The sequence below is a fragment of the Trichoplusia ni genome, chromosome 13, assembly GCF_003590095.1.
Source record: "Trichoplusia ni isolate ovarian cell line Hi5 chromosome 13, tn1, whole genome shotgun sequence".
Lineage (NCBI taxonomy): Eukaryota > Metazoa > Arthropoda > Insecta > Lepidoptera > Noctuidae > Trichoplusia > Trichoplusia ni.
In genome coordinates, this window is record NC_039490.1 from 8,244,294 (window position 1) to 8,255,413 (window position 11,120).

Consider the following 11,120-nt stretch of genomic DNA (forward strand, 5'->3'; position numbering starts at 1 on the left):
TCAAACTCAACTCAAAACTTGCTCTTAACGCTAGCGACATCTATTTTACGAAACCAAAATTAATATACTTATTAGAAACACAAACTACACTTCGTCCTTCCAAAATTGCCTCCTTGCAAAATGTATAACGCACTAGCGCCATCTAGTTCATACTTAAAACACTACAGCCACAATCAACCTAAAAGTCGTCAACAGATGGCGTTGTCATAAATTTCGCAAATCAGAGTTGTATAATCATTTATTTCATCTCATGATATATTGGTCATCAATAATGATGCGGCGAACGTTTTAATGACCATAATAAAGAGTCAGTCACGTACGCTGTTTGCTTTTCCTGTGCTGTGTTTGATATGACTTGCTACTGGCTTTAGACGATACCTACTAAATCATATTTTTTACAGCTTTCATCTTCACTTAGGTACCACTATTTTCAGTAATAGTGCTGCTGTCTTGATCTTTTATTGTATTTCATCCTTGGCTATGTCTCTGGTTCGTTATTATGATAACAATAAGTTCTATGGTTTAGTTAGTCGAATGGTAGATATTGAAATAATTAATATAAAGCTAGCCAGCTAGAACAAAAATTAAAAATAAATAGTTTTACAAACAAGCCGGTCAAGCATTCGTGGATCACACAAATGCATGCCTTACGCGGCAGTTACGTTCAGTGGTTTTGGCGTGAAAAAGTCAACAACTCTCTCCGTAAAGCCATAACTTTTATTAATTTGCGTTCGACCAAACAAAGCTTTTGTATTTTATTAGTAACTGTTGTACATAACTAGTAAAAGATCCTAATCATTAAGGATTCCTCATCATTATTTGTTCATTTAAAGACCAGTACTCTCTTCAAGTACTATCCTCAGTCTAAACGCTCCTCGGCCCTCGAACGAGCAATTTAATCCCTAAATACAGCTATCTCAATTCATTCCAAATTACGAATAGCTTCTTAGAGTGTTCCCAGCGATTACATTTGAAACTTAAGGCTATTTCAAACAATTTATGATGGTTCCCAAGTTTACGAAGACGATTCAAACTTCCAGAAATAATCGCACAGATTCGCTGGCGGTTTTAATGTCGGTCAACGGATTTTTGGGGTGGGGTCTGATTGAAAGCGAGTTGGCCAATACGGGTTATAGAATAATTGGTCAAAGAAATGTTTAAGTGCGAGTCAGACTTTCGACATTTTGGCTTTCCTATATCGCCTATAAATAGGCGAAAATAAATTAATCACTCATCAACTTCATTATCTTACCAATTATTGTTAAACGGTTTTTTATGACTGCAAACGCAATTATACATATATCTGTGACAATTGCAACTGTTTATCACGGTTTATGTGCTCGGTTTCAGACAAAATCAAAATCAAAAGTTTTTTTTCAAATAGGCCATTTTCCAGGCACTTTGAAATTGTTACAATAGGTGGCAACAAATAGAAACGGATGGCTAGATATACAAGTAATACTTTATTATTCCGGTTTTATCCTGTAGATACGGAACCTCAAAATACAATTTTTTTAACTTTTATCTGTTCGGGGAGCCACTTAACACAAATACACAAAACACAAATCAACACTTTTACGCTCTTCGTAAAAGTCCACAGTTTATTACACAATATTTTATTGAGACCGCTGTAACAAAGACCACACCTTTATCAAAGCCCCATTCATACATTTCATTAAAGACTATTGTTAAGTTAAACTGAATGGTCGATTTTAAGTTGTTTTTGTTGTATTAAAAGTAATATTATCATTTCGACAATCATCTTTCTGGATCACTAAAAATAAGTTGTGAATACTGCAGTGTATTATCAGTATTCCTTTTCCCTTTTTGGAGGTGGGTATCCATGAGGATTCCCCGTCTAGAATAAAGGGGTATTCATATGCACTACCGTGATACAAGAAAAATTCTCTAGCTGAAGGATGAATTATTAAAACATATAGGTATTACGATTATCTTAAATAAAAAGTCTTGAATTTGTCAAAATATAATGCTGATTGCATTATTTCCATAATAACTTTTATTATCTTTTCCCCATACACCAGATAAACATACTATGATTCAAGCTGGGATAATTAAACTCAGGAATACAAAACTCAGAGCTTCCGGGACTAGTATTGTGGTACGCGTGCGCCCGCATACGTTACGACCTTTGAACTTACCATAAATAAGTCTAGACGGATAGTGAACTAGATTTTATTTCAATAAGAGCCAACCATAATTTCGATACAAGAAGCCAACGATATACAGATTTTGTGCCAGATAGATGTAGATTAAATTTTTATTGCTTGTTTTTAAGCGCAAATACATATAACAAACTAACTGTTCGCGTAGTTATGGAGATGTAAAACAATTAAAATCGAATAAATATCTTGAGAGGGCATTGTAGTATATTACATTGCCCATCCGCTCCTATAAATCATAGCATCATGGTATAAATAAATTGGCTATCTAACACTGAACGAATAATTCAAATCGGGCTACTAGTTCCTGAGATTATCGCTTTCAAACAAACTCTTCAGCTTTATAACATTAGTATTGATAATCAGAAAAACAGTTCATACTCCCGCTTATGGACAAAGGTAATAAAAGAAAAAAAAGTTGTGCACATTTGTACACAAAAATATTTGCAAAAAAAAACCGAAAAAATCACGTTTAGTGTACGTCGTGCCTAATGTTCTTGAGTAGTGACGCACACAGCGCACGCTTTGTGCAACTAATGAGCAACAGTCCACTTACATTGAGTTGATTTAACGTAGTTTTCAGTAGTTTCCAGGTTTTCAAAAACTGTTTTACTAGAAGCAAATGCGTTTCCTGAAAAATGTATGTCTTTGTGCATGTGATTTGAATATCTCTAGGCAGCAATTAAACTCCTTATTGCACAAATCGTTTTGCACAAATGCGAAAGTATGAGAGTGTGTATGTTTGTCATCTCTTCACGCCCAAACGGGTGGACTAATTTCGATGAAATTTCTTATAGAGGTAGCTGGTACCTTGGATTCATATATAGGGTACTTTATCTTACTGTGCTTAAACATGGTAATGCAGCTATAAACTGTAATCTAACTATAAACTCACTGAAATTGTTTGAGAACTAGCTGGTTAGCTCAGTTTTTTTTCAAAATTCTACAAAATGTTCAAATCACTAATTCACCTCAGAACTTCAGACTAGATGAACCGAATTTGTTGAATCTTTTTCAGCATACGTAAAATAGCTGTAATTTGATCCATAACAATTTCACCAAGTTTTTCTTAGCAGTCAATCAGTAGTTTAATTTGAAGTGCATTTAGTTTTTGCTCTTAAAAAATATTATTGAGGAAACCTTATTAAAAATCTTATATAACCATATAAACACCCCAGATATTATATAAACAGTTTATAGAAAACAATATATCTTGTTTAGTAGTTCGGTAAGGCGGAGTACCTCGATATTTTCTACGGGGAGCCGACGCCGGTATCTCAACTATTACACAAAGATATATTTTCCTTCAATATACCGGCATTACGTTGGCCCGATTCCCTGAAGTTGCTAGTAGGGTTGGGACACGGTTGATATCGATAAATTCTGGGAAATATCATACAAATATTTTTTCGCATTTGCTATGCCCGTATAAAGCAGCCGAAGATAGATCTCTATGTAAAGCAGAGGACGATTATAGGATGATGATGATGAAAATTTGTTAAATACTTTTATTAATAGGGATGATGACTGGGTATAAAAATAAAATATCTCATTAGTCCCTCAGTTAGATAATTGAAAAGTAAGACAAGTATTTTTTCTTTTTTCAAAAAAACTAGAATTGATAAAGATTAACTGCTTTTAAGTTTAGGAGAGGGGGCTTGTGACGTAACGATAGAGTAAAATTTATACTCAATCGTGACGTCACGCGTAAGTTTCATTCACTGTAATATGGTCAATTTATGTTTGCGGGACAAATTAAAAAATACTTATCCATTATTATACAAAAAACTACAAGACGGACACTGCAAAAAAAATTGTCATCGTCCCTATTCTTTAGGAATTTATGAACACACAATAAGTAAAAAAAAATGACAAAATAAGGTCTGCAAGTACCAATAATAATTAAAAAATAATAACAAGAAATGAGGACCCACGATTGAAGAAGTGCTTGATTTTGGCAATCGGTAATTTTATCGATTTAAATTGGGAAAGGAAGATCTCTTTTTCGTCAATTCGTTCTAAACTGATTGTTTTTAATATCTGACCATTGTGACTATGTTTAAAAATAAGTAATTCAATAACGTAAGATCATCGATAAAAATGTGTCGCGTCACTAGCCGCCTTTGTAAGGCAATCTCCCTATTTACGGGCGTGCAGCGGTGCAGACTGTATTAAATCGACGCGAGGGCGGTGTGTCACCTGAATTAATATCGATTATAGCACAACACTAGCGTTTTATCGAGCACCGAGACTCATTAGTTTGTTTATTAAATAAGAAATCTTTTTCTAAACTAATTTTTTTAACATCTTGTGTAATAAGCGTAAATAATATTGAGTATGGATGTGGATGGATACAGGGGAAGAGGACGACCAAAGAAACGATGGATGGATTGTGTGAAAGATGATATAGCTGCAAAGAGTGTTTCTTGTGCGATGACGCCAAATAGTAAGGTATGGAAGAAGAAGACATGTTGCGCCGACCCCAAATAAAAGTTGGTATAAGGGCATATGAATAATGATTCTTTAAAAATTTAGTTAGCAAGACTAGTTCTCCAGACACATTTATTAACATAAGGTCCAACTAATAAATATTGTTACTAACCAAATAAGATTTTTCATTGAAGTGAATGCTTTTATTAATTAAAACACAATAACGTGTTTGTTAATTAAATTATTGAGCTGTTTAAATTGCCTTTAGACACTTAGTTAATGATATATTATTTTCAGAATATTTTATTAAATAAAATCTTTAACATGCACTTAATACTGGGTAAACATATCTTTTCTGCCCAATTCAGTCGTACCAAAAAAAAACAAGTCAATTTCCCCAATATGTCTACATTTCCTTAAAAAATAAGCGAACTTGTAAACAATAATCGTTTTCCTTTGTGCCCGAGTGTTTGCAAACGTGAAATGACTCGAAGAATCGAAAAAAACAGCATACAGTTTGATTGGTTTTTCCTCTGCTAAGGCCCTTTAGAAACTAGGCAAAGTGTAATACAAGACCTTATTATCAACCGATTTAGACTCCAATATGTGACAATTTTTATTTGATTGTCTAAGTGCTTATGTTATTAAGACCACATTTTGCAAGGGAAAATTTATATTGTGCTTAAACAGAAACATTTCAATTCTCTAGGGATCATGATAAGTTTTAAAAAATAAGCTACGAATGATTAATTTTCTGATAATGACGAGTTTGATCCAAATCTCCAACTTGGTAAGAATGACAAATTTGTTGAGTAGATATGACTGAGCCCCAATTTTGCTATTTACAATGGCCGATGAATGCATGGCAATTGGATTAAATTTTAAACTATTCGGATTCTCCTAAGAATTTTGAAACACAATCATTGGTAATTCAGTACAAGGCGAAACACTCTCGATCAATACAATGAATTTACAATTTCTGTATAGGCTAATGGTTAAGAGAATCCAATTGCCATTGTAAATAGCGAAATTGGGGCCCAAGTTTACTACTAACATCAACCTCACATTACCTGTCACATTTCTCAATTGCTTTGCTTGCTAGTAACAAGTTCACTACAAATTTGATTTGCCCTAACATGCACGAATCCCAATAGTCATCTTATTAGTATTTGAGCCATCTTCTTCCTATTTCTAGCACTAACCTCTATTACATAAAAGGAGATAGCAATAATTAACAAATCTTCGCAATTCTCAATCTCAGAACGTTTTTCAATTCAAAACAATGAGCTTTTGTTCAAGGCATGTGCAATAAGCTCTTAAGAATAGGTATGCAAGGTCTATTGTTCGCGAGATATTAAAAATAAGGATTCTTCTTACAAAATGCCTGGTAATCTTAGGCATCGGGTGAAGGCCTATGTCTAGATTTTTCTTTGTTTGTATAGATTGTTTTTCATTAGCCTCCACATATACGGGTTGCCCTATTTTCTGCTGAAATGTTGTTTTTCTAGTTCTTTGTTTTTAGTATTTATTATTCAGGAAATAGGCAATTTCAGATTCTAATGTTTGAAATCCAGGTTTCCTCATTATGTTTTCCTTTATCGTTATTCAGTCATATTAGTACTTTGCCTGTATTAGGATCGAACCCGCAACTTGTTCATCAAAATGCATGCTTTGAACCGCAAGGCGATCACGAGATTTCTTCCCTTTCCTTCCTGCAATACCTTCAAGATTATAATATCAATAGTCCTATTCGTACTGCTTTTTCCCATTAAGTATTTTATTATTTCCAAAAAGCATAAAACTCTTAATTGTTACCTATTTCCTTTTTTTTTGGTTTCCTGATACATTTGTCGCCACTTGGAATGCAAAAAACCTCTTGAATGACACGGGATGCAGAGTTTGCTCAACGATGCGTGATCTTGTGAAGTCGATAGCTTCCTCGGAGACACGAATATTTGGATGCGGCTTTTGGGACCATCATCATCATCCACAGCCTTTATCCTCCCACTGCTGGGCATAGGCCTCCGCTTTCTCGTGCCAATTTCTACGGTCCTGTGCCAGCCTCATCCAGACTCGACCCCGATACCTTTAAGGAATCTAATCGTTTTGTGGCAGTTGTTTCACAAACCTTTTTTTATACAGAAGAATCTTCATGGACAACCGCTCTCGGGGGAGGGAACGGATAGAGTCAAACTCTTACTGACTAATCCTAACCGCCGGATGACGTCAGCCGCGTTTTGTTGCCGACACGTCTAAACGCATAGCATTGCTACACGTGCCGCTTTCGCGTTTGCGTGTGGAGGCCGACGTGTACAGAGCCTCGCCTCATACTAGGGTCACACCCGTCAGAACTAAAGCGCGACCCGTCGTCTTGGGTCTGTTGTAAGGGCGATGTGCTAGGGGGTTTCACAAACCTGCGACACGTTGCGCGCGGTGGGATACTAGTGGTGACCTATACCACTCGGCTATCCGTGGAGTCCAAATGTTTTGGGTTGTGAAAATTAAAAGAGTAAAATGTGAATTACTTGAAATATGAAACCATGGATTGAGGTGAAGGTTCCAGCAATTATGGAGTCAAAAAGGGGGTAGATGATGAAAAAAATTAAAACTGTTCTATTAGACTTGTCATATTTATGATCGTACCATCCGCAACTTAACAAAAATCCGCCACTTAACAAAAATGCATCATTTGCGAAACTGTTATTCATGAGATAAAGCCTCGTCAGACACACAGGCAAACAACAGACCCGTAATATGGTCCCATATATACCATTTAACTACAACAAACCTAAAAAAATACCGAATACCATTGCATTCGTACATCATGACAGAAATATAGGTTTGAATTATTCAGCTGTGAATATCCAGATAGACTCAAATAGACGCCGCGTGTATCGCCACGAATATTCAATCGATGTTTAGTTATTGATGTATGCATTCATTTTAATTAACTGCCTGTCTTTATTTGTGAAGTGATAATGTTTGGTGGGGTTTGGAGGGTGTTTTCGTGTAGTATTGGAGGTTTTAGGATTGTAGGGGTTATTTGTTGGGGCTTCTTAAGATAGTATACTTTTTAAGGTTTCGAATGGAGAAGGTAGAAAATGGATCCCTATAATTAGGTATGTTGGTCTGTTTGTATTTCTGTCTCATAAACTATGATAGCAAGATTGGCCAGTTAAATAGATATGTGCAAAGGACCGTCTAGTGGCTCTGAACAGTGTTTCTCGTCTACAACTGGAAAAATATTACTTGTGATGGTAGGTTCTTTGACCCTTTCTGAACCTCTAATAATTCAATAAAAAAAGCAATCATTGAATAATTATTATTTTTTGCCATAAAACAGTCAATTATAGGCTATAAAGCAAAAACTGCTAGCACACTTAAACCGATAAAATAAACTGGTTTATGATAAACCGTTATCCTTGGAAACTAATATATTGATAAAACTATTAAAATAAACTGGTTTATGTTCATGTTAATCATAAGTTCCTTTTTTTTTGGTTAAGGCTTAAGAACTCCGAAATGATGGGTAGCCAAGCACTGGCCATATGCGGGAGACGTTGTAAGGTAGTTAAGGGTTAATCAGTAAGAGTCTGACTACTACTTCCTCACCTGAGGAGGTAGTGTAATAAAACAGTTCAAATACGTGTCAGACAAAAGAACAGAGGGTTCCGTAAAAAAGGGTTGAACAAACACAGATTAGCAAGAATAAATTGCCTAAATTGGTAATGCATCAAATTTTTGATGGATCATAATCGTTGCTCGAACCCGGTTTTCATTATTGGTATGCAATTAAGGAGCTCGTGCCTAAGCTATAACCGCATAAGTGATTCGATCAAAGGTTAAGCTATGCTTGACGCGGTTGGTCCGTAGATGGGTGACCATCTTTGTCATAGCAATTTCCTCCGTGTTTCGGAACGCACGTTAAATTGGGGGTCCCGGCTGTTGTTCCTACATCTTTGACGGTCGAGACAGGTAGTCAGAAGCTTGAAAAGTCTGACAGCCAGTCTAACCAAGGGGTGTCGTGTTGCCCAGGTAACTAGATTGAGGAGGTCAGATAGGCAGTCTCTTGTAAAACACTGGTACTCTGCTGAAACCGGTTAGACTGGTAGCCGACCCCAACATAGTTGGGAAAAGGCTAGGAAAATGATGAATTAAATGTGGAAAGTAAAATTAAATATTGGCAACAGAAATTCATAACCCATAAAAAATACTATCTACTATATGTAGCTATCACGGATTGGATTCACCACTATTTATTTATACATATATTTTATCTATTCAAAGAAATTTTACTTACTGAACATATTAATTGCTTGCAGCTGCAAATGTAAGTCGCAATTGAATTTAAATTACCGCAATATTACTTATATAACAATGATATGCTAATATTGCTAATCCAGTAAACAATTATTGAATACCTGAACAAGAAAATGTCCGCTTTCATTTCAGTTCCCATTTGAGTATATTTGCAGACATTCTTCGTCCCCACTTTCAGCCCTCACAACTTTCATCATTTATATCAAACACACCTAAAAACACTCAATCATAATTCACCTTTAACACCAAAACAAACTGAATTAAAATTGCTCAATCCGTTCGGAAGCTATGATGCAATAGACAGACAGACACTTTAAACTTACAACTCCGGTATTTTTGCGTCGATGGTTTAAAAATAATATAATTTCCAAAGACAAGCACTCTTTCCCTTTTGTCTTCACAAGCAACGTTACGGTCACCTTGCCACTCTTAAAACTGTCAACTAAACCACAACAAATACAACAGGGTATATATTTGACTAAAACTAATCTATACTAATATATAAAGCTGAAGAGTTTGTTTGTTTGTTTGAACGCGCTAATCTCAGAAAATACTGGTCCGAACTGAAAAAATATTTTTGTGTTGAATAGACCATTCATCGAGGAAGGCTTTAGGCTATAAACCATCACGCTGCGACTAATAGGAGCGAAGATACAATGGAAAATGTGAAAAAAACAGGGCTAGTATAAATCATAACTTATATCTTCTACCCACGGGGACGAAGTCGCGGGCAGCAGCTAGTACTTAATATAAAACTGTTTAGTACCTCAGATAGATTTCCAAAAAACATACATACTTATTTTTCGCTTTATCTCATCAATAAAAAGTTAAAAGATAAAAAGAACTTAAGATGTATGGTAGTGGTGTAGGGCATCACTTACTAGTAAAAAGCGTACTGGTAAGTGACGTCACACGAGATTTGAAATCACTGCACAGAAAAAATACGTATTAAATATATTTTGAAAATCTGTCTGACTGACAAAATGTGTTTTTTTTCTAATAGGTACCTTCTTGACATAAACACGTGTTAAGCCACGGAACACTTAATAAATTGTGACGTTTCTCATTCATTCCTTGGCAAGAAAAATTCCGTTTGCGGTTTAAACTGCGGTTTAAAACGAACTAACATTACTCGCTTAGCATTCAAACGAGACCGTTTTCAATTAGGGACGCATCTAATTACAATAGCACTTGTTTCCAATTAGTTCTTTGAAAAATAATAGAAAATAAACTCGTATTGGTTTTAAACTGCAAACGTTGTTTGTCGATAGTTCGATTTTTAAAGTAAAATTGCTTAATGCTCCTCTGTTTGTCGCTAACTAGTTAGAATTTTGTCAATTTTTTTAATGATTTTTTGCTGCTGTAGCAGGACATGTGATTGTTTACATCATGGTAACAAATTTTCTGTAGTGATTTATATTTGTATCTACAGAACCCGAGTGTCTCGAGACCAGTTTACTCAAGACTGGTTTTTTTGTTATTCAAAACATGAAAATTTAACATAAGGCAGAATGTTACATATAGTTATTGGCCCTTGCTTATCAAATTAATAAATAAATGTTATATTTACATAATCGACCTTTTTAATTTCATATATTAAAGAACTTCCTATATTCTTTTGATAACGTTAAAGGCCCTTCAGAGGGCGACCTTCAAGATTTAAAGAAATTCGGTTATTTCCTTATGTTTTTATCTCTCCTTTTTCGTTTCCTAGTTTCACTAATTACGGATCTAAAAGTCGTGTGCAAGAGAAACGTTTACCTACGCAAAGTACCTATTCGACTTTTTTTTAAATCATATGTTTTTTGCACAAACCACTGAAAAACGGTGAAGGAAAACATCGTGACGCATTTTGGATTCCAAATATTGTAATCTGAAATCGCTAACCCGCAGTGACCAAGTGTGAGTGATCAGTGCTAAAACCCGGGGAGGGTACAGGGAGAGGCCTGTGCCCAGCAGTGGGAAGTGTTTAGGTTGGTATTATTATTTATTTATTATATTACTATTTATAATGGCAATGTTATGACCACACATTGGTACTGTAAGATATATTTCTAGACGGAATAATTGTCGATTTTTAGCAAAACACCAGTGGAAATTGATCATATTTATATTCGTACTCAATTTCTAATAATTATATAAGCAAAATGTTTAGGAGAATTCAGTTTCCATTCATTCATCGTCATAGGA